We start from the raw sequence: 26,333 nt of genomic DNA on the forward strand, positions 1-26,333 counted from the left end.
TTGATGTTTGAGGTCTGAGGATGGAGGGTTGAGGATTGAGAGTTGAGGATAGAGGATTGAGGATTGAAGATTCAGGATTGGGTATTGAGGATTGAAGAATGAGGATTGATGATTGAGGATTGAGGATTGAGGATTGAGGATTGAATATTGAGTATCGTGTATTGAAGATTGAGGATTGAGGATTCAGTATTGAAGATTGAGGACTTGGGACTGAGAATTGAAGATTGAGGATTGAGGATTAAGGATTGAGGATTGAGGATTGAGTATTGAGGATTGAAGATTGAGGATTGAGGATTGAGAATTGAGAATTGAGAATGAGGACTGAGGGTTGAGGATTGAGGTTTGAGGAAAGAGAATTGGGGATTGAGGATTGAGGACTGAGGATTGACGATTCAGTATTGAAGATTGAGGATTGATTACTGAGGATTGAGGATTGAGGATTGAGGATTGAGGATTGAGGATTGAGGATTGAAGATTGAGAACTTAGTGTTGAGCGTTGAGTGATGAGAATTGATGTTTGTGGATTGATATATGAAGATTGAAGAATGGGGATTGAGTATTGAAAGCTGTGAATTGAGGATATTCTATTGAGGATTGAGGATTGACAATTGATTGTTGAGGACTGACGGCTGAAGATTGAGGATTCAGAATTGAGGATTCCGGATTGAGGTTTGAGGACTGAGGATTGAGGGTTGAGGATTGAGGGTTGAGGATTGACGCTTGAGGATTGAGGATTGAGGATGGAGGATTGAAGAGAGAGGACTGAGTATTGAGGATTGAGTGCTGAGAATTGATGTTTGAGGATTGAGATTTGATTATTGAATTTTGTGGATTGAGTATTGAACCATGAGAATTCAGGATATTCTATTGGGTATTGAGAATTGAGGATTGATGTTTGAGTATTGAGGATTCATGGCTGAGGATTGTGTGTTGAATATTGAGGATTGAGGATTGAGGATTGAGGATTGAGGATTGAGGATTGAAGATTGAGTATTCATGATTGTAGATTGAGGATTGAGGATTGAGGTTTGAGGATTGAGGACGAGGACTCACGGTCGAGGATTGAGGTTGGAGGGTTGAGGATTGTGGATTGAGGACTGAGGATTGAGGATTGAGGATCGAGGATTGAGGATTGAGGATTGAGGATTGAGGATTGAGGATAGGGGATTGAGGATTGAAGATTGAGGATTGAGGATTGAGGGTTGTGGAAAGAGGACGTGGGCTGAGGGTTGAGTATTGATGTTTGAGGTCTGAGTATTGAGGATTGAGGATTGAGAGTTGAGGATTGAGGATTGAGGATTGAGGATTGAGGCTTGAGGATGAGGATTGAGGTTTGAGGGCTGAGGACTGATGATTGAGGATTGAGAATTGAGGATTGAGGATTGAGGACTGAGAATTGAGGATTGAGGATTGAAGATTGAGGATTGAGGATTGAGGGTTGTGGATTGAGGACGAGGACTGAGGATTGAGTATTGATGTTTGAGGTCTGAGGATTGAGGATTGAGTATTGAGGATTGAAGATTGAGGATTGAGGATTGAGGATTGAGGATTGAGGATTGAGGATGAGGACTGACGGTTGAGGATTGAGGTTTGAGGAAAGAGAATTGAGGATTGAGGATTGAGGAAGAGGACTGACGGTTGAGGATTGAGGTTTGAGGATTGAGGATTGAGGATTGAGAGTTGTGGATTGAGGGTTGAGGATTGAGGATTGAAGAATGGGGATTGATGATTGAGGATTGAGGATTGTTTATTTAAGATTGAAGACTGTGGGTTGAGTATTGAGTGTTGAGAATTGATGTTTGAGGTTTGAGATTTGAAGATTGAAGATTGTAGATTGAGTATTGAAATCTGAGAATTGACGACAATCTATTGAAAATTGTGAATTGAGTATTGACGATTGGGTACTGAGGATTGGCGGCCGAGGATAGACGATTGACGATTCAGGATTGAGGATTGAGGGTTGAGGATTGTGGATTGAGCATTGAGGACTGGGATTTGAGGACTGAGGTTTGGGGATGCCGATTTGAAGGTTGAGGATTGAGGATTGAGGTTTCAAGACACAGAATTGAGAATACTGTATTGAGGATTGAGGATTGAGGATTGAGGATCGATGATTGAGGATTGAGGATTGAGGATTGAGTATTTAGGATTGATTGATGATCGAATATTGAGGATTGAGGTTTGAGGATTGAGTATAGTGCACTGATAATTGAGGATTGAGTGTTGCGAATTGAGGGTTTAGCATTGAATATTGAGGAGTGACGTTTGAGGACTGAGGATTGCGGATTGAGGATTGATCATTGAGGATTGAGGTTTGAGGTTTGAGGATTGAGATTTGAATATTGAAGATTGAGGATTGAGTATAGAAAACTGACAATTGAGGATATTCTACTGAGGACTGAGAATTGAGGATTGAGGATTGAGGATTGAGGATTGAGGATTCAGAATTAATGGTTGAGCATTGAAGGTTGAGGTTTGAGGATTGAGGATTGAGGATTGAGGATTGGGGATCGAGGATTGAGGATTGATGGTTGAGGATTGAGGATTGACGATTGGGGATTGTGGATCGAGGATTGAGGATTGAGGATTGAGGATTGAGGATTGAGGATAGGGGATTGAGGATTGAAGATTGAGGATTGAGGATTGAGGGTTGTGGAAAGAGGACGTGGACTGAGGGTTGAGTATTGATGTTTGAGGTCTGAGTATTGAGGATTGAGGATTGAGAGTTGAGGATTGAGGATTGAGGATTGAAGATTCAGGATTGGGTATTGATGATTGAAGAATGAGGATTGAGGATTGAGAATTGAGGATTGAGGATTGCGGATTGAAGATTGAGTATTGAGGATCGAAGATTGAGGATTGAGGATTGAGTCTTGAGGATTGAGGACTGAGGGTTGAGGATTGAGTATTGAGGATTGAGGATTGAAGATTGAGGATTGAGGATTGAGTATTGAGCATTGAGGATTGAGGTTTGAGGATTGAGGTTTGCATATTGAAGATTGATGATTCCGTATCGAAAACCGAGAAATGAGGATATTCTAATGAGGATTGAGAATAGAGGATCGAGGATTGATGTTTGCGGATCGAGGATTGAAGATTGAGTATTGAGGATTGAGGATTGAGGACTGAGTGTTGAGGATTTAGTATTGAGTATTGAGGATTGAAGATTGAGGATTGAGGTATGGGTATTGAGATTTGAAGATTGAAGATTGAGGATTGAGTGCTGAAAACTGAGAATTGACGATACTCTATTGATGATTGAGGATTGAGTATTGAGGATTGAGGATTGAGGATTGAGTATTGATGTTTGAGGATTGAGGAAGAGGACTGACGGTTGAGGATTGAGGTTTGAGGATTGAGGATTGAGGATTGAGAGTTGTGGATTGAGGACGAGGACTGAGGGTTGAGTATTGATGTCTGAGGTCTGAGGATTGAGGATTGAGGATTGAGAATTCAGGATTGAGGACTGAGGATTGAAGATTGAGGATTGGGTATTGAGGATTGAAGCATGAGGAATGAGGATTGAGGATCGAGGATTGAGGATTGAGTATTGAGGATTGAGAATTGAGGATTGAGGATTGAAGATTGAGTATTGAGAATTGAAGATTGAGGATTGAGGATTGAGGATTGAAGATTGAGGACTGAGGGTTGAGGATTGAGGTTTGAGGAATGAGGATTGAGGGTTGAGGATTGAGGATTGAGGATTGAGGATTGAGGATTGAGGATTGAGAATTGAGGATTGAGGATGAGGACTGAGGGTTGAGGATTGAGGTCTGAGGAATGAGGATTGAGAGTTGAGGATTGAGGATTGAGGACTGAGGATTGAGGATTGAGGATGAGGGCTGAGGGTTGAGGATTGAGGTTTGAGGAGTGAGGACTGAGGATTGAGGATTGAGGATTGAGGATTGAGGATTGAGGAGGAGGGCTGAGGATTGAGGATTGAGTATTGAGGATTGAGGATTGAGCATTGAGGATTGAAGATTGAGGACTGGGGAATGAGGACTGAAGATTGAGGATTAAGGATTGAAGATTGGGGAGTGAGGATCTAGGATTGGAGATTGATTATTGAGGATTGAGGATTGAGGATTGAGGATTGAGGATTGAGAATTGAGAATTGAGAATGAGGACTGAGGGTTGAGGATTGAGGTTTGAGGAATGAGGATTGAGGATTGAGGATTGCGGATTGAGGACTGAGGATTGAAAATTGAGGATTGAGGGCTGACAATTGATTGTTGAGGACTGACGGCTGAAGATTGAGAATTCAGTATTGAGGATTCCGGATTGAGGTTTGAGGACTGAGGATTGAGGGCTGAGGATTGAGGATTGAGGATTGACGCTTGAGGATTGAGGATTGAGGATCGAGGATTGAAGAGAGAGGAATGAGTATTGAGGATTGAGTGTTGAGTATTGATGTTTGAAGATTGAGATTTGATTATTGAATATTGAGGATTGAGTATTGAACCATGAGAATTCAGGATATTCTATTGTGTATTGAGAATTGTGGATTGATGGTTGAGTATTGAGGGTTGATGGTTGAGGGTTGTGTGCTGAATATTGAGGGTTGGGGATTGAGGATTGAGGATTGAGGATTGAGGATAGAAGATTGAGTATTGATGATTGAAGATTGAGGATTGAGTATTGATGTTTGAGGATTGAGGAAGAGGACTGACGGTTGAGGATTGAGGTTTGAGGATTGAGGATTGAGGATTGAGAGTTGTGGATTGAGGACGAGGACTGAGGGTTGAGTATTGATGTTTGAGGTGTGAGGATTGAGGACTGAGAATTGAGAATTTAGGATGAGGACTGAGGGTTGAGGATTGAGGATTTGGGACTGAGGATTGACAACTGATTGTTGAGGGCTGAGGGCTGAAGATTGAGGATTCAGGATTGAGAATTCAGAATTGAGGTTTGAGGACTGAGGATTGAGGATTGAAGGTAGAGTATTGAGGATTGAAGATTGAGGATTGAGGATTGAGGATTGAGGCTTGAGGATGAGGGCTGAGGGTTGAGGACTGAGGATTGCGGATTGAGGATTGATCATTGAGGATTGAGGTTTGAGGTTTGAGGATTGAGATTTGAATATTGAAGATTGAGGATTGAGTATAGAAAACTGACAATTGAGTATATTCTAATGAGGATTGGGAATTGAGGATTGAGGATTGAGGATTGAGGATTGAGGATTCAGGATTAATGGTTGAGCATTGAAGGTTGAGGATTGAGGATTGAGTATTGAGGATTGAGGATTGGGGATCGAGGATTGAGGATTGATGGTTGAGGATTGAGGATTGACGATTGGGGATTGTGGATCGAGGATTGAGGATTGAGGATTGAGGATTGAGGATTGAGGATAGGGGATTGAGGATTGAAGATTGAGGATTGAGGATTGAGGGTTGTGGAAAGAGGACGTGGGCTGAGGGTTGAGTATTGATGTTTGAGGTCTGAGTATTGAGGATTGAGGATTGAGAGTTGAGGATTGAGGATTGAGGATTGAGGATTGAGGCTTGAGGATGAGGATTGAGGTTTGAGGGCTGAGGACTGATGATTGAGGATTGAGAATTGAGGATTGAGGATTGAGGACTGAGAATTGAGGATTGAGGATTGAAGATTGAGGATTGAGGATTGAGGGTTGTGGATTGAGGACGAGGACTGAGGATTGAGTATTGATGTTTGAGGTCTGAGGATTGAGGATTGAGTATTGAGGATTGAAGATTGAGGATTGAGGATTGAGGATTGAGGATTGAGGATGAGGACTGACGGTTGAGGATTGAGGTTTGAGGAAAGAGAATTGAGGATTGAGGATTGAGGAAGAGGACTGACGGTTGAGGATTGAGGTTTGAGGATTGAGGATTGAGGATTGAGAGTTGTGGATTGAGGATTGAGGATTGAGGATTGAAGATTGAGAACTGAGTGTTGAGCGTTGAGTGATGAGAATTGATGTTTGTGGATTGATATATGAAGATTGAAGAATGGGGATTGAGTATTGAAAGCTGTGAATTGAGGATATTCTATTGAGGGTTGAGGATTCACAACTGATTGTTGAGGAGTGAGGGCTGAAGATTGAGGATTCAGTATTGAGGATTCAGGATTGAGGTTTGAGGACTGAGGATTGAGGATTGAGGATAGAGGATTGAGGATTGAATATTGAGGATTGAGGATTGAGGATTGAGGATTGAGGGTTGTGGATTGAGGACGAGGACTGAGGATTGAGTATTGATGTTTGAGGTCTGAGGATTGAGGATTGAGGATTGAGAATTGAGGATTGAGGATTGAGGATTGAAGATTCAGGATTGGGTATTGAGGATTGAAGAATGAGGATTGAGGATTGAGGATTGGGGATTGAGGATTGAGGATTGAAGATTGCGGATTGAGGGTTGAGGGTTGTGGATTGAGGATGAGGGCTGTGGGTTGTGGATTGAGGATTGAGGAGTGAGGACTGAGAATTGAGAATTTAGGATGAGGACTGAGGGTTGAGGATTGAGGATTTGGGACTGAGGATTGACAACTGATTGTTGAGGGCTGAGGGCTGAAGATTGAGGATTCAGGATTGAGAATTCAGAATTGAGGTTTGAGGACTGAGGATTGAGGATTGAAGGTAGAGTATTGAGGATTGAAGATGGAGGATTGAGGATTGAGGATTGAGGCTTGAGGATGAGGGCTGAGGGTTGAGGACTGAGGATTGCGGATTGAGGATTGATCATTGAGGATTGAGGTATGAGGTTTGAGGATTGAGATTTGAATATTGAAGATTGAGGATTGAGTATAGAAAACTGACAATTGAGGATATTCTAATGAGGATTGGGAATTGAGGATTGAGGATTGAGGATTGAGGATTGAGGATTGAGGATGAGGGCTGAGGATTGATGATTGAGTATTGAGGATTGAGGATTGAACATTGAGGATTGAGGATTGAGGACTGAGGATTGAGGATTGAGGATGAGGGCTGAGGGTTGAGGATTGAGGTTTGAGGAGTGAGGACTGAGGATTGAGGATTGAGAATTGAGGATTGAGGATTGAGGACTGAGAATTGAGAATTGAGGATTGAGGATGAGGGCTGAGGGTTGAGGATTGAGGGTTGAGGATTGAGGATTGAGAATTGAGAATTTAGGATGAGGACTGAGGGTTGAGGATTTGGGACTGAGGATTGACAACTGATTGTTGAGGGCTGAGAGCTGAAGATTGAGGATTCAGGATTGATAATTCAGAATTGAGGTTTGAGGACTGAGGATTGAGGATTGAGGACTGAGGATTGAGGGTTGATTACTGAGGGTTGAGGATTGAGGGTTGAGGATTGAGGATTGAGGATTGAACATTGAGGATTGATGATTGATGGTTGAATATTGAGGATTGAGGATTGTGAATTGAGGACTGAGGGTTGATGGTTGAGGATTGAGGATTGACCATTGGGGATTGAGGATTGAGGATTCAGTGTCGTGGACTGAGGATTGAGGATTGAGTGTTGAAGATTGAGGATTGAGGACTAACGATTGAAGATTGAGGACTGAGCATTGAAAACAGAGAATTGAGGATATTCTATTGAGGATTGAAAATTGAGGATTGAGGATTGAGTATTGAGGGTCGAGGATTGAAGATTGAAGATTGAGGTTTGAGGATTGTTGATCGAAGATTGAGGACTGAGCGTTGAGGATAGATTATTGAGAATTCATGTTTGGGAACTGAGATTTGATGATTGAAGATTGAGGACTGAGTGTTGAGAATAGAGTGTCGAGAATTGATGTTTGGGAAGTGAGATTTGAAGATTAAAGGTTGAGGATTGAGTATTGAAAACTGAGAATTGAGAATTTTCCATTGAGGATTGAGAATTGGCGATTGTGAATTGAGGATTGAGGATTGCGGATAGACGGATGAGTATTGAGGATTGACGATTGATGATTGAGGATTGCGGAATGAGGATTGAGGATTCAGGATTGAGGTCTGAGGGTTGAGGATTGAGGATTGAGAATTGAGGATTGGTAATTGAATATTGAGGATGGAGGCTTGCGGACTGAGGATTGAGGATCGAGGGTTGAAGATTGAGGATTGAGGACTGACGATTGAAGATTCAGGACTGAGCATTGAAAACAGAGAATTAAGGATATTCTATAGAGGATTGAAAATTCAGGATTGAGGATAGAGTATTGATGATTAAGGGTTGAGAATTGAAGGTTGAGGTTTGAGGATTGACGATTGAAGATTGAGGATTGGGGATTGAGAATTGAGGATTGATGGTTGAGGATTGAGGGTTGACGATTCGGGGTGGAGGATTGATGATTCAGTATTGAGGATTGAGGATAGAGGATTGGTGATAGAGCATTGAGGATTGAGTGTTGAGGATTGAAGATTGAGGATTGAAAATTGATGATTGAGGATTGAGGATTGAGGATTGAGGATTGAGTATATAGGATTGATTGAGGATTGAATATAGAGGATTGAGGTTTGAGGGTTGTTTATAGAGCACTGATAATTGAGGATTGAGTGTTGTGAATTGATGGTTGAGCATTGAATATTGAGGAATGAAGTTTGAGGTCTGAGGATTGCGGATTGAGGATTGATCATTGAGGATTGAGGTTTGAGGATTGAGATTTGAACATTGAAGATTGAGGATTGAGTATAGAAAACTGAAAATTGAGGATATTCTAATGAGGATTGAGAATTGAGGATGGAGGATTGAGGATTGAAGATTGATGGTTGCGGATTGAGGATTGAAGATTGAAGATTGAGGATTGAGGATTGAGGATTGAGGATTGAGGATTGTGGATTGGGGATTGAGGACTGAAGATTGAGGATTGAGGAATGAGGAATGAGGGTTGAGGATTGAGGTTTGAGTAATGAGGACTGAGGATTGCGGATTGAGGATTGAGGATTCAGGATTGAGGGTCGAGTATTGAAGATTGACGACTGAGGATTGAGGATTGAGGATTGCGGATTGAGGATCGAGGATTGAGAATTGAGGGTCGAGGATTGAAGATTGAAGATTGTGGTTTGAGGATTGTTGATTGAAGATTGAGGACTGAGTGTTGAGGATAGAGTGTTGAGGATTGATGTTTGGGAACTAAGATTTGAAGACTGTAGATTGAGGATTGAGTTTTGAAAACTGAGAATTGAGGATCTTCTATTGAGGGCTGAGAATTGAGGATTGAGTATTGAGGATTGGGGAATGAGGATTAAGGATTGAGGACTGTAGGTTGAGGATTGAGGATTGACGATTGAGGTTTGAGGATTGAAGGTTGAGTGTCGTGGACTGAGGATTGAGGATTGAGATTTGAACATTGAAGATTGAGGATTGAGTATAGAAAACTGAAAATTGAGGATATTCTAATGAGGATTGAGAATTGAGGATGGAGGCTTGCGGACTGAGGATTGAGGATTAAGGGTTGCGGATTGAGGATTGAAGATTGAGGATTGAGGATTGAGGATTGAGGATTGAGGATTGTGGATTGGGGATTGAGGACTGAAGATTGAGTATTGAGGAATGAGGAATGAGGGTTGAGGATTGAGGTTTGAGTAATGAGGACTGAGGATTGCGGATTGAGGATTGAGGATTCAGGATTGAGGGTCGAGTATTGAAGATTGACGACTGAGGATTGAGGATTGAGGATTGCGGATTGAGGATCAAGGATTGAGAATTGAGGATTGCGGATTGAGGATTGAGGATTGAGAATTGAGGGTCGTGGATTGAAGATTGAAGATTGAGGTTTGAGGATTGTTGATTGAAGATTGAGGACTGAGTGTTGAGGATAGAGTGTTGAGGATTGATGTTTGGGAACTAAGATTTGAAGACTGTAGATTGAGGATTGAGTATTGAAAACTGAGAATTGAGGATTTTCTATTGAGGGCTGAGAATTGAGGATTGAGTATTGAGGATTGGGGATTGAGGATTAAGGATTGAGGATTGAGGATTGAGGATTGAGTATAGAGCATTGAGGATTGAGAATTGAGGAATGAGTGTTGAGGATTGAAGATTGAGGATTGAGAACTGATGATTGAGGATTGAGGACTGAGGATTGAGGGTTGATTACTGAGGGTTGAGGATAGATGGTTGAGGATTGAGGATTGAGGATTGAACATTGAGGTTTGATGATTGATGGTTAAATATTGGGGATTGAGGATTGTGAATTGAGGACTGAGGGTTGATGGTTGAGGATTGAGGATTGACCATTGGGGATTGAGGATTGAGGATTCAGCGTCGTGGACTGAGGATTGAGGATTGAGTGTTGAAGATTGAGGATTGAGGACTAACGATTGAAGATTGAGGACTGAGCATTGAAAACTGAGAATTGAGGATATTCTATTGAGGATTGAAAATTGAGTATTGAGGATTGAGGATTGGGGATTAAGGGTTGAGGATTGAGTATAGAGGATTGAGGATTGAGATTTGAAGATTGAGTGTTGAGGATTGAAGATTGAGGACTGAGAACTGATGATTGAGGTTCGAGGACTGAGGATTGAGGGTTGATTACTGATGGTTGAGGATTGAGGGTTGACGATTGAGGATTGAGGATTGAGGATTGAGGGTCGAGGATTGAAGATTGAATATTGAGGTTTGAGGATTGTTGATTGAAGATTGAGGACTGAGCGTTGAGGATAGATTATTGAGAATTCATGTTTGGGAACTGAGATTTGATGATTGAAGATTGAGGACTGAGTGTTGAGAATAGAGTGTCGAGAATTGATGTTTGGGATGTGAGATTTGAAGATTAAAGATTGAGGATTGAGTATTGAAAACTGAGAATTGAGAATTTTCCATTGAGGATTGAGAATTGGCGATTGAGAATTGAGGATTGAGGATTGCGGATAGACGGATGAGTATTGAGGATTGACGATCGATGATTGAGGATTGCGGAATGAGGATTGAGGATTCAGGATTGAGGACTGAGCGTTGAGGATTGAGGATTGAGAATTGAGGATTGGTAATTGAATATTGAGGATGGAGGCTTGCGGACTGAGGATTGAGGATTAAGGGTTGAGGATTGAAGGTTGAGGTTTGAGGATTGACTTTTGAGGATTGAGGATTGGGCATTGAGAGTTGAGTATTGAGGATTGATGGTTGAGGATTGAGGATTGCCGATTGAGGATTGAGGCTTGAAGATTGAGTGTCGTGGACTGAGGATTGAGGATCGCGGGTTGAATATTGAGGATTGAGGACTGACGATTGAAGATTCAGGACTGAGCATTGAAAACTGAGAATTAAGGATATTCTATTGAGGATTGAAAATTCAGGATTGAGGATAGAGTATTGAGGATTAAGGGTTGAGAATTGAAGGTTGAGGTTTGAGGATTGACGATTGAAGATTGAGGATTGGGGATTGAGAATTGAGGATTGATGGTTGAGGATTGAGGGTTGACGATTCGGGGTGGAGGATTGAGGATTCAGTATTGAGGATTGAGGATAGAGGATTGGTGATTGAGCATTGAGGATTGAGTGTTGAGGATTGAAGATTGAGGATTGAAAATTGATGATTGAGGATTGAGGATTGAGGATTGAGGATTGAGTATTTAGGATTGATTGAGGACTGAATATAGAGGATTGAGGTTTGAGGGTTGATTATAGAGCACTGATAATTGAGGATTGAGTGTTGTGAATTGAGGGTTGAGCATTGAATACTGAGGAATGAAGTTTGAGGACTGAGGATTGCGGATTGAGGATTGATCATTGAGGATTGAGGATTGAGGATTGAGGATTGATGGTTGAGGATTGAGGATTGCCGATTGAGGATTGAGGATTGAAGATTGAGTGTCGTGGACTGAGGACTGACGATTGAGGGTTGAAGATTGAGGATTGAGGACTGACGATTGAAGATTGAGGACTGAGTATTGAATACTGAGAATTGCGGATATTCTATTGAGGATTGAAAATTGAGGATTGAGGATTGAGGATTCAGGATTGAGAATTGAGGATTGCGGATTGAGGATAGAGGATTGAAGGTTGAGGTTTGAGGATTGACGATTGAAGATTGATGATTGGGGATTGAGAATCGTGGATTGATGGTTGAGGATTGAGGGTTGACGATTCGGGGTGGAGGATTGAGGATTCAGTATTGAGGATTGAGGATAGAGGGTTGGGGATTGAGCATTGAGGATTGAGTGTTGAGGATTGAAGATTGAGGATTGAAAATTGATGATTGAGGATTGAGGATTGAGGATTGAGTATTGAGTATTTAGGATTGATTGAGGATTGAATATAGAGGATTGAGGTTTGAGGTTTGATTATAGAGCACTGATAATTGAGGATTGAGTGTTGTGAATTGAGGGTTGAGCATTGAATATTGAGGAATGAAGTTTGAGGACTGAGGATTGCGGATTGAGGATTGATCATTGAGGATTGAGGTTTGAGGTTTGAGGATTGAGATTTGAACATTGAAGATTGAGGATTGAGTATAGAGAACTGACAATTGAGGATATTCTAATGAGGATTGAGAATTGAGGATTGAGGATTGAGGATTGAAGATTGATGGTTGCGGATTGAGGATTGAAGATTGAGGATTGAGGATTGAGGATTGAGGATTGAGGATTGTGGATTGGGGATTGAGGACTGAAGATTGAGGATTGAGGACTGAGGAATGAGGGTTGAGGATTGAGGTTTGAGTATTGAGGACTGAGGATTGCGGATTGAGGATTGACGATTGAGGATTGAGGGTCGAGTATTGAAGATTGAGGATTGAGGATTGAGGATTGAGGATTGCGGATTGAGGATTGAGGATTGAGAATTGAGGGTCGAGGATTGAAGATTGAAGATTGAGGTTTGAGGATTGTTGATTGAAGATTGAGTACTGAGTGTTGAGGATAGAGTGTTGAAGATTGATGTTTGGGAACTAAGATTTAAAGACTGTAGATTGAGGATTGAGTATTGAAAACTGAGAATTGAGGATTTTCTATTGAGGGCTGAGAATTGGGGATTGAGTATTGAGGATTGGGGATAGAGGATTGAGGATTGAGGATTGTAGGTTGAGGATTGAGTATTGACGATTGGGGTTTGAGGATTGAAGGTTGAGTGTCGTGGACTGAGGATTGATGATTGAGGGTTGTAGATTGAGGATTGAGGACTGACGATTGAAGATTGAGGACTGAGTATTGAAAACTGAGATATGAGGTTATTCTATTGAGGATTGAATATTGAGGATTGAGGATTGAGGATTCAGGATTAATGGTTGAGCATTGAAGGCTGAGGTTTAAGGATTGACGATTGAGGATTGAGGATTCGGGATCGAGGATTGAGGATTGATGGTTGAGGATTGAGGATTGACGATTGGGGATTGTGGATTGAGGATTGAGGACTGAGGATTGAGGATTGTGTATAGAGGATTGAGGTTTGAGAATTGAGGATTGAGTGTTGAGGATTGAAGATTGAGGATTGAGGATAGAGGATTGAGGAATGAGGATTAAGGGTTGAGGATTGAGTATAGAGGATTGAGGATTGAGATTTGAGGATTGAGTGTTGAGGATTGAAGATTGAGGATTGAGAACTGTTGATTGAGGTTTGAGGACTGAGGATTGAGGGTTGATTGCTGAGGGTTGAGGATTGAGGGTTGACGATTGAGGATTGAGGGTTGAGGATTGAGAGTCGAGGATTGAAGATTGAAGATTGAGGTTTGAGGATGGTTGATTGAAGATTGAGGACTGAGTGTTGATGATAGAGTATTGACAATTGATGTTTGGGAACTGAGATTTGATGATTGAAGATTGAGGACTGTGTGTTGAGGATAGAGTGTTGCGAACTGATGTTTGGGAACTGAGATTTGAAGATTAAAGATTGAGGATTGAGTATTGAAAACTGAGAATTGAGTATTTTCCATTGAGGATTGTGAATTGACGATTGAGAATTGAGGATTGAGGATTGAGGATAGATGGATACGTATTGAGGATTGACGATTGAGGATTGAGGATTGCCGATTGAGCATTGAGGATCTAAGATTGAGTGTCGCGGACTGAGGATTGAGGATTGAGGGTTGAATATTGAGGATTGAGAACTGACTATTGAAAATTGAGGACTGAGTATTGAAAACTGAGGATTGAGGATATTCTATTGAGGATTGAAAATTGAGGATTGAGAATAGAGTATTGAGGATTAACGGTTGAGGATTGATGGTTGAGGATTGAGGATTGACGATTGAGGATTGAGGATTGGGGATTGAGGATTGAGGATTGAGGGTTGAGGATTGAGGATTGACGATTGAGGATTGAGGACTGAAAATTGAGGATTGAGGATTGAGGATTGAGGATTGATAGTTGAGGATTGAGGATTGCCGATTGAGGATTGAGGATTGAAAATTGAGTGTCGTGGACTGAGGATTGAGGGTTGATGATTGAAGATTGAGGACTGACGATTGAAGATTGAGGACTGAGTATTGAAAACCGAAAATTGAGGATATTCTATTGAGGATTGAAAATTGATGATTGAGGATTGAGGATTGGGGATTGAGGTTTGAGGATTGAGGATTGAGGATTGAGAGTTGTGGATTGAGGACGAGGACTGAGGGTTGAGTATTGATGTTTGAGGTGTGAGGATTGAGGACTGAGAATTGAGAATTTAGGATGAGGACTGAGGGTTGAGGATTGAGGATTTGGGACTGAGGATTGACAACTGATTGTTGAGGGCTGAGGGCTGAAGATTGAGGATTCAGGATTGAGAAGTCAGAATTGAGGTTTGAGGACTGAGGATTGAGGATTGAAGGTAGAGTATTGAGGATTGAAGATTGAGGATAGAGGATTGAGGATTGAGGCTTGAGGATGAGGGCTGAGGGTTGAGGACTGAGGATTGCGGATTGAGGATTGATCATTGAGGATTGAGGTTTGAGGTTTGAGGATTGAGATTTGAATATTGAAGATTGAGGATTGAGTATAGAAAACTGACAATTGAGTATATTCTAATGAGGATTGGGAATTGAGGATTGAGGATTGAGGATTGAGGATTGAGGATTCAGGATTAATGGTTGAGCATTGAAGGTTGAGGTTTGAGGATTGAGTATTGAGGATTGAGGATTGGGGATCGAGGATTGAGGATTGATGGTTGAGGATTGAGGATTGACGATTGGGGATTGTGGATCGAGGATTGAGGATTGAGGATTGAGGATTGAGGATTGAGGATAGGGGATTGAGGATTGAAGATTGAGGATTGAGGATTGAGGGTTGTGGAAAGAGGACGTGGGCTGAGGGTTGAGTATTGATGTTTGAGGTCTGAGTATTGAGGATTGAGGATTGAGAGTTGAGGATTGAGGATTGAGGATTGAGGATTGAGGCTTGAGGATGAGGATTGAGGTTTGAGGGCTGAGGACTGATGATTGAGGATTGAGAATTGAGGATTGAGGATTGAGGACTGAGAATTGAGGATTGAGGATTGAAGATTGAGGATTGAGAATTGAGGGTTGTGGATTGAGGACGAGGACTGAGGATTGAGTATTGATGTTTGAGGTCTGAGGATTGAGGATTGAGTATTGAGGATTGAAGATTGAGGATTGAGGATTGAGGATTGAGGATTGAGGATGAGGACTGACGGTTGAGGATTGAGGTTTGAGGAAAGAGAATTGAGGATTGAGGATTGAGGAAGAGGACTGACGGTTGAGGATTGAGGTTTGAGGATTGAGGATTGAGGATTGAGAGTTGTGGATTGAGGATTGAGGATTGAGGATTGAAGATTGAGAACTGAGTGTTGAGCGTTGAGTGATGAGAATTGATGTTTGTGGATTGATATATGAAGATTGAAGAATGGGGATTGAGTATTGAAAGCTGTGAATTGAGGATATTCTATTGAGGGTTGAGGATTCACAACTGATTGTTGAGGAGTGAGGGCTGAAGATTGAGGATTCAGTATTGAGGATTCAGGATTGAGGTTTGAGGACTGAGGATTGAGGATTGAGGATTGAGGATAGAGGATTGAGGATTGAATATTGAGGATTGAGGATTGAGGGTTGTGGATTGAGGACGAGGACTGAGGATTGAGTATTGATGTTTGAGGTCTGAGGATTGAGGATTGAGGATTGAGAATTGAGGATTGAGGATTGAGGATTGAAGATTCAGGATTGGGTATTGAGGATTGAAGAATGAGGATTGAGGATTGAGGATTGGGGATTGAGGATTGAGGATTGAAGATTGCGGATTGAGGATTGAGGGTTGTGGATTGAGGATGAGGGCTGTGGGTTGTGGATTGAGGATTGAGGAGTGAGGACTGAGAATTGAGAATTTAGGATGAGGACTGAGGGTTGAGGATTGAGGATTTGGGACTGAGGATTGACAACTGATTGTTGAGGGCTGAGGGCTGAAGATTGAGGATTCAGGATTGAGAATTCAGAATTGAGGTTTGAGGACTGAGGATTGAGGATTGATGGTAGAGTATTGAGGATTGAAGATGGAGGATTGAGGATTGAGGATTGAGGCTTGAGGATGAGGGCTGAGGGTTGAGGACTGAGGATTGCGGATTGAGGATTGATCATTGAGGATTGAGGTATGAGGTTTGAGGATTGAGATTTGAATATTGAAGATTGAGGATTGAGTATAGAAAACTGACAATTGAGGATATTCTAATGAGGATTGGGAATTGAGGATTGAGGATTGAGGATTGAGGATTGAGGATTGAGGATGAGGGCTGAGGATTGATGATTGAGTATTGAGGATTGAGGATTGAGCATTGAGGATTGAAGATTGAGGACTGGGGAATGAGGACTGAAGATTGAGGATTAAGGATAGAAGATTGGGGAGTGAGGATCTAGGATTGGAGATTGATTATTGAGGATTGAGGATTGAGGATTGATGATTGAGGATTGAGAATTGAGAATTGAGAATGAGGACTGAGGGTTGAGGATTGAGTTTTGAGGAATGAGGATTGAGGGTTGAGGATTGAGGATTGAGGATTGAGGATTGAGGATTGAGGATTGAGAATTGAGGATTGAGGATGAGGACTGAGGGTTGACGATTGAGGTCTGAGGAATGAGGATTGAGAGTTGAGGATTGAGGATTGAGGACTGAGGATTGAGGATTGAGGATGAGGGCTGAGGGTTGAGGATTGAGGTTTGAGGAGTGAGGACTGAGGATTGAGGATTGAGAATTGAGGATTGAGGATTGAGGACTGAGAATTGAGGATTGAGGATTGAGGATGAGGGCTGAGGGTTGAGGATTGAGGATTGAGGATTGAGGATTGAGAATTGAGAATTTAGGATGAGGACTGAGGGTTGAGGATTTGGGACTGAGGATTGACAACTGATTGTTGAGGGCTGAGGGCTGAAGATTGAGGATTCAGGATTGATAATTCTGAATTGAGGTTTGAGGACTGAGGATTGAGGATTGAGAATTGAGGATTGAGGATTGAGGGCTGAGAATTGAGGATTGAGGATTGAGGATGAGAGCTGAGGATTGAGGACTGAGGATTGAGGATTGAGGATTGAGAATTGAGGATGAGGACTGAGGGTTGAGGATTGAGGATCTGGGACTGAGGATTGACAACTGATTGTTGAGGACTGAGGGCTGAAGGTTGAGGATTCAGGATTGAGAATTCAGAATTGAGGTTTGAGGAGTGAGGATTGAGGATTGAGGATTGAGTATTGAGGATTGAAGATTGAGGATTGAGGATTGAGGATTGAGGATTGAGGATGAGGACTGAGGGTTGACGATTGAGGTTTGAGGAAAGAGAATTGAGGATTGATGATTGAGGACTGAGGATTGACGATTCAGTATTGAAGATTGAGGACTGATTACTGAGGATTGAGGATTGAGGATTGAGGATTGAGGATTGAGGATTGAGGATTGAAGTTTGAGGACTGAGTGTTGAGGGTTGAGTGATGAGAATTGATGTTTGTGGATTGAGATATGAAGATTGAAGAATGGGGATTGAGTGTTGAAAACTGTGAATTGAGGATATTCTATTGAGGATTGAGGATTGACAATTGATTGTTGAGGACTGACGGCTGAAGATTGAGGATTCAGAATTGAGGATTCCGGATTGAGGTTTGAGGACTGAGGATTGAGGGTTGAGGATTGAGGATTGAAGAATGGGGATTGATGATTGAGGATTGAGGATTGTTTATTTAAGATTGAAGACTGTGGGTTGAGTATTGAGTGTTGAGAATTGATGTTTGAGGTTTGAGATTTGAAGATTGAAGATTGTAGATTGAGTATTGAAATCTGAGAATTGACGACAATCTATTGAAAATTGTGAATTGAGTATTGACGATTGGGTACTGAGGATTGGCGGCCGAGGATAGACGATTGACGATTGAGGATTGAGGATTGAGGGTTGAGGATTGTGGATTGAGCATTGAGGACTGGGATTTGAGGACTGAGGTTTGGGGATGCCGATTTGAAGGTTGAGGATTGAGGATTGAGGTTTCAAGACACAGAATTGAGAATACTGTATTGAGGATTGATGATTGAGGATTGAGGATCGATGATTGAGGATTGAGGATTGAGGATTGAGTATTTAGGATTGATTGATGATCGAATATTGAGGATTGAGGTTTGAGGATTGAGTATAGTGCACTGATAATTGAGGATTGAGTGTTGCGAATTGAGGGTTTAGCATTGAATATTGAGGAGTGACGTTTGAGGACTGAGGATTGCGGATTGAGGATTGATCATTGAGGATTGAGATTTGAGGTTTGAGGATTGAGATTTGAATATTGAAGATTGAGGATTGAGTATAGAAAACTGACAATTGAGGATATTCTACTGAGGACTGAGAATTGAGGATTGAGGATTGAGGATTGAGGATTGAGGATTGAGGATTCAGGATTAATGGTTGAGCATTGAAGGTTGAGGTTTGAGGATTGAGGATTGAGGATTGAGGATTGGGGATCGAGGATTGAGGATTGATGGTTGAGGATTGAGGATTGACGATTGGGGATTGTGGATCGAGGATTGAGGATTGAGGATTGAGGATTGAGGATTGAGGATAGGGGATTGAGGATTGAAGATTGAGGATTGAGGATTGAGGGTTGTGGAAAGAGGACGTGGACTGAGGGTTTAGTATTGATGTTTGAGGTCTGAGTATTGAGGATTGAGGATTGAGAGTTGAGGATTGAGGATTGAGGATTGAAGATTCAGGATTGGGTATTGATGATTGAAGAATGAGGATTGAGGATTGAGAATTGAGGATTGAGGATTGCGGATTGAAGATTGAGTATTGAGGATCGAAGATTGAGGATTGAGGATTGAGTCTTGAGGATTGAGGACTGAGGGTTGAGGATTGAGTATTGAGGATTGAGGATTGAAGATTGAGGATTGAGGATTGAGTATTGAGCATTGAGGATTGAGGTTTGAGGATTGAGGTTTGCATATTGAAGATTGATGATTCCGTATCGAAAACCGAGAAATGAGGATATTCTAATGAGGATTGAGAATAGAGGATCGAGGATTGATGTTTGCGGATCGAGGATTGAAGATTGAGTATTGAGGATTGAGGATTGAGGACTGAGTGTTGAGGATTTAGTATTGAGGATTGAGGATTGAAGATTGAGGATTGAGGTATGGGTATTGAGATTTGAAGATTGAAGATTGAGGATTGAGTGTTGAAAACTGAGAATTGACGATACTCTATTGAAGATTGAGGATTGAGTATTGAGGATTGAGGATTGAGGATTGAGTATTGATGTTTGAGGATTGAGGAAGAGGACTGACGGTTGAGGATTGAGGTTTGAGGATTGAGGATTGAGGATTGAGAGTTGTGGATTGTGGACGAGGACTGAGGGTTGAGTATTGATGTCTGAGGTCTGAGGATTGAGGATTGAGGATTGAGAATTCAGGATTGAGGACTGAGGATTGAAGATTGAGGATTGGGTATTGAGGATTGAAGCATGAGGAATGAGGATTGAGGATCGAAGATTGAGGATTGAGTATTGAGGATTGAGAATTGAGGATTGAGGATTGAAGATTGAGTATTGAGAATTGAAGATTGAGGATTGAGGATTGAGGATTGAAGATTGAGGACTGAGGGTTGAGGATTGAGGTTTGAGGAATGAGGATTGAGGGTTGAGGATTGAGGATTGAGGATTGAGGATTGAGGATTGAGGATTGAGAATTGAGGATTGAGGATGAGGACTGAGGGTTGAGGATTGAGGTCTGAGGAATGAGGATTGAGAGTTGAGGATTGAGGATTGAGGACTGAGGATTGAGGATTGAGGATGAGGGCTGAGGGTTGAGGATTGAGGTTTGAGGAGTGAGGACTGAGGATTGAGGATTGAGGATTGAGGATTGAGGATTGAGGAGGAGGGCTGAGGATTGAGGATTGAGTATTGAGGATTGAGGATTGAGCATTGAGGATTGAAGATTGAGGACTGGGGAATGAGGACTGAAGATTGAGGATTAAGGATTGAAGATTGGGGAGTGAGGATCTAGGATTGGAGATTGATTATTGAGGATTGAGGATTGAGGATTGAGGATTGAGGATTGAGAATTGAGAATTGAGAATGAGGACTGAGGGTTGAGGATTGAGGTTTGAGGAATGAGGATTGAGGGTTGAGGATTGAGGATTGAGGATTGAGGATTGAGGATTGAGGATTGAGAATTGAGGATTGAGGATGAGGACTGAGGGTTGAGGATTGAGGTCTGAGGAATGTGGATTGAGAGTTGAGGATTGAGGATTGAGGACTGAGGATTGAGGATTGAGGATGAGGGCTGAGGGTTGAGGATTGAGGTTTGAGGAGTGAGGATTGAACATTGAGGATTGATGATTGATGGTTAAATATTGGGGATTGAGGATTGTGAATTGAGGACTGAGGGTTGATGGTTGAGGATTGAGGATTGACCATTGGGGATTGGGGATTGAGGATTCAGCGTCGTGGACTGAGGATTGAGGATTGAGTGTTGAAGATTGAGGATTGAGGACTAACGATTGAAGATTGAGGACTGAGCATTGAAAACTGAGAATTGAGGATATTCTATTGAGGATTGAAAATTGAGTATTGAGGATTGAGGATTGGGGATTAAGGGTTGAGGATTGAGTATAGAGGATTGAGGATTGAGATTTGAGGATTGAGTGTTGAGGATTGAAGATTGAGGACTGAGAACTGATGATTGAGGTTCGAGGACTGAGGATTGAGGGTTGATTACTGATGGTTGAGGATTGAGGGTTGACGATTGAGGATTGAGGATTGAGGATTGAGGGTCGAGGATTGAAGATTGAATATTGAGGTTTGAGGATTGTTGATTGAAGATTGAGGACTGAGCGTTGAGGATAGATTATTGAGAATTCATGTTTGGGAACTGAGATTTGATGATTGAAGATTGAGGACTGAGTGTTGAGAATAGAGTGTCGAGAATTGATGTTTGGGATGTGAGATTTGAAGATTAAAGATTGAGGATTGAGTATTGAAAACTGAGAATTGAGAATTTTCCATTGAGGATTGAGAATTGGCGATTGAGAATTGAGGATTGAGGATTGCGGATAGACGGATGAGTATTGAGGATTGACGATCGATGATTGAGGATTGCGGAATGAGGATTGAGGATTCAGGATTGAGGACTGAGAGTTGAGGATTGAGGATTGAGAATTGAGGATTGGTAATTGAATATTGAGGATGGAGGCTTGCGGACTGAGGATTGAGGATTAAGGGTTGAGGATTGAAGGTTGAGGTTTGAGGATTGACTTTTGAGGATTGAGGATTGGGCATTGAGAGTTGAGTATTGAGGATTGATGGTTGAGGATTGAGGATTGCCGATTGAGGATTGAGGCTTGAAGATTGAGTGTCGTGGACTGAGGATTGAGGATCGCGGGTTGAAGATTGAGGATTGAGGACTGACGATTGAAGATTCAGGACTGAGCATTGAAAACTGAGAATTAAGGATATTCTATTGAGGATTGAAAATTCAGGATTGAGGATAGAGTATTGAGGATTAAGGGTTGAGAATTGAAGGTTGAGGTTTGAGGATTGACGATTGAAGATTGAGGATTGGGGATTGAGAATTGAGGATTGATGGTTGAGGATTGAGGGTTGACGATTCGGGGTGGAGGATTGAGGATTCAGTATTGAGGATTGAGGATAGAGGATTGGTGATTGAGCATTGAGGATTGAGTGTTGACGATTGAAGATTGAGGATTGAAAATTGATGATTGAGGATTGAGGATTGAGGATTGAGGATTGAGTATTTAGGATTGATTGAGGACTGAATATAGAGGATTGAGGTTTGAGGGTTGATTATAGAGCACTGATAATTGAGGATTGAGTGTTGTGAATTGAGGGTTGAGCATTGAATACTGAGGAATGAAGTTTGAGGACTGAGGATTGCGGATTGAGGATTGATCATTGAGGATTGAGGTTTGAGGATTGAGATTTGAACATTGAAGATTGAGGATTGAGTATAGAAAACTGACAATTGAGGATATTCTAATGAGGATTGAGAATTGAGGATTGAGGATTGAGGATTGAAGATTGATGGTTGCGGATTGAGGATTGAAGATTGAAGATTGAGGATTGAGGATTGAGGATTGAGGATTGGGGATTGTGGATTGGGGATTGAGGACTGAAGATTGAGGATTGAGGAATGAGGAATGAGGGTTGAGGATTGAGGTTTGAGTAATGAGGACTGAGGATTGCGGATTGAGGATTGAGGATTCAGGATTGAGGGTCGAGTATTGAAGATGGAGGACTGAGGATTGAGGATTGAGGATTGCGGATTGAGGATTGAGGATTGAGAATTGAGGGTCGAGGATTGAAGATTGAAGATTGAGGTTTGAGGATTGTTGATTGAAGATTGAGGACTGAGTGTTGAGGATAGAGTGTTGAGGATTGATGTTTGGGAACTAAGATTTGAAGACTGTAGATTGAGGATTGAGTATTGAAAACTGAGAATTGAGGATCTTCTACTGAGGGCTGAGAATTGAGGATTGAGTATTGAGGATTGGGGTTTGAGGATTAAGGCTTGAGGATTGTAGGTTGAGGATTGAGGATTGACGATTGAGGTTTGAGGATTGAAGGTTGAGTGTCGTGGACTGAGGATTGAGGATTGAGGGTTGTAGATTGAGGATTGAGGACTGACGATTGAAGATTGAGGACTGAGTATAGAAAACTGAGAATTGAGGTTATTCTATTGAGGATTGAAAATTGAGGATTGAGGATTGAGGAATCAGGGTTAAGGGTTGAGCATTGAAGGTTGAGGTTTGAGGATTGACGATTGAGGATTGAGGATTGGGGATCGAGGATTGAGGATTGATGGTCGAGGATTGAGGATTGACGATTTGGGATTGTGGATTGAGGATTGAGGATTGAGGATTGAGGATTGAGTATAGAGCATTGAGGATTGAGAATTGAGGATTGAGTGTTGAGGATTGAAGATTGAGGATTGAGAACTGATGATTGAGGATTGAGGACTGAGGATTGAGGGTTGATTACTGAGGGTTGAGGATTGAGGATTGAGGATTGAGGGTTGAGTATTGAACATTGAGGATTGCTGATTGATGGTTGAATATTGAGGATTGAGGATTGTGAATTGAGGACTGAGTGTTGATGGTTGAGGATTGAGGATTGACCATTGGGGATTGAGGATTGAGGATTCAGTGTCGTGGACTGAGGATTGAGGATTGAGTGGTGAAGATTGAGGATTGAGGACTAACGATTGAAGATTGAGGACTGAGCATTGAAAACTGAGAATTGAGGATATTCGATTGAGGATTGAAAATTGAGGATTGAGGATTGAGGATTGGGGATTAAGGGTTGAGGATTGAGTATAGAGGATTGAGGATTGAGATTTGAGGATTGAGTGTTGAGGATTGAGGATTGAGGACTGAGAACTGATGATTGAGGTTCGAGGACTGAGGATTGAGGGTTGATTACTGATGGTTGAGGATTGAGCGTTGACGATTGAGGATTGAGGATTGAGGATTGAAGGTCGAGCATTGAAGATTGAAGATTGAGGTTTGAGGATTGTTGATTGAAGATTGAGGACTGAGCGTTGAGGATAGATTATTGAGAATTCATGTTTGGGAACTGAGATTTGATGATTGAAGATTGAGGACTGAGTGTTGAGAATAGAGTGTCGAGAATTGATGTATGGGAAGTGAGATTTGAAGATTAAAGATTGAGGATTGAGTATTGAAAACTGAGAATTGAGAACTTTCCATTGAGGATTGTGAATTGGCGATTGTGAATTGAGGATTGAGGATTGCGGATAGACGGATGAGTATTGAGGATTGACGATTGATGATTGAGGATTGCGGAATGAGGATTGAGGATTCAGGATTGAGGACTGAGGGTTGACGATTGAGGATTGAGAATTGAGGATTGGTAATTGAATATTGAGGATGGAGGCTTGTGGACTGAGGATTGAGTATTAAGGGTTGCGGATTGAGGATTGAAGATTGAGGATTGAGGATTGAGGATTGAGAATTGAGGATTGAGGATGGGGACTGAGGGTTGAGGATTGAGGATTTGGGACTGAGGATTGACAACTGATTGTTGAGGACTGAGGGCTGAAGATTGAGGATTCAGGATTGAGAATTCAGAATTGAGGTTTGAGGACTGAGGATTGAGGATTGAAGGTTGAGTATTGAGGATTGAAGATTGAGGATTGAGGATTGAGGATTGAGGATTGAGGATGAGGACTGAGGGTTGAGGATTGAGGTTTGAGGGCTGAGGACTGAGGATTGAGGATTGAGAATTGAGGATTGAGGATGGAGGATTGAAGATTGAGGATTGGGTATTGAGGATTGAAGAATAAGGATTGAGGTTTGAGGACTGAGGATTGAGGATTGAAGGTTGAGTATTGAGGATTGAAGATTGAGGATTGAGGATTGAGGATTGAGGATTGAGGATTGAGGATTGAGCATTGAAGGCTGAGTTTCGAGGATTGAAGTTTGAGGATTGTGGATTGAGGATTGAGGATTGAGGATTGAATATTGAGGATTGGGGACTGAGCGTTGAGGGTTGAGTGATGAGAATGGATGTTTGTGGATAGAGATTTGAAGATTGCAGATTGAGTATTGAGTAATGAAAACTGTGAATTGATGATACTCTATTGAGGATTGAGGATTGACAACTGATTGTTGAGGAGTGAGGGCTGAAGATTGAGGATTCAGGATTGAGGATTCAGGACTGAGGTTTGAGGACTGAGGATTGAGGATTGATGATTGAGGATTGAGGATTGAGGATTGAGGACTGAGGACTGAGGATTGAGGATTGAGAATTGAGGATTGAGGGCTGAGGGTTGAGGATTGAGGATTGAGGATGAGGGCTGAGGATTGAGGATTGAGGATTGAGGATTGAGGATTGAGAATTGAGAATTGAGGATGAGGACTGAGGGTTGAGGATTGAGGATTTGGGTCTGAGGTTTGACAACTGATTGTTGAGGACTGAGGGCTGAAGATTGAGGATTCAGGATTGAGAATTCGGAATTGAGGTTTGAGGACTGAGGATTGAGGATTGAAGGTTGAGTATTGAGGATTGAAGATTGAGGATTGAGGATTGAGGATTGAGGATTGAGGATTGAGGATTGAGGATTGAGGATTGAGGATTGCGGATTGAGGATTGAGGATTGAGAATTCAGGGTCGAGGATTGATGATTGAAGATTGAGGTTTCAGGATTGTCGATAGAAGACTGAGGACTGAGTGTTGAGGATAGAGTGTTGAGGATTGATGTTTGGGAACTAAGATTTGAAGCCTGTAGATTGAGGATTGAGTGTTGAAAACTGAGAATTGAGGATATTCTATTGAGGGCTGAGAATTGAGGATTGAGTATTGAGGATTGGTGACTGAGGATTGAGGATTGAGGATTGTAGGTTGAGGATTGAGGATTGACGATTGAGGTTTGAGGATTGAAGGTTGAGTGTCGTGGACTGAGGATTGAGAATTGAGGGTTGTAGATTGAGGATTGAGGACTGACGATTGAAGATTGAGGACTGTGTATTGAAAACTGAGAATTGAGGTTATTCTATTGAGGATTGAAAATTGAGGATTGAGGATTGAGGATTGAAGATTGAGGATTGAGTAATTATGATTGATTGAGGATTGAATATTGAGGATTGAGGTTTGAGGATTGAGTATAGGGCACTGATAATTGAGGATTGAGTGTTGTGAATTGAGGGTTGAGCATTGAATATTGAGGAATGAAGTTTGAGGACTGAGGATTGCGGATTGAGGATTGATCACTGAGGATTGAGGTTTGAGGTTTGAGGATTGAGATTTGAATATTGAGGATTGAGGATTGAGTATAGAAAACTGACAATTGAGGATATTCTAATGAAGATTGAAAATTTAGGATTGCGGATTGAGGATTGAAGATTGATGGATGCGGATTGAGGATTGGGTATTGGGGATTGAGGATTGAGGATTGATTGTTGAGGATTGAGTATTGACGATTGAGGATTGCTGATTGAGGATTGAGGATTGAGGTTTGAGGATTGAGGATTGAGTGTTGAGGAT

This window comes from Calliopsis andreniformis, unplaced genomic scaffold (assembly GCF_051401765.1).
Source record: "Calliopsis andreniformis isolate RMS-2024a unplaced genomic scaffold, iyCalAndr_principal scaffold0031, whole genome shotgun sequence".
Classification (NCBI taxonomy): domain Eukaryota; kingdom Metazoa; phylum Arthropoda; class Insecta; order Hymenoptera; family Andrenidae; genus Calliopsis; species Calliopsis andreniformis.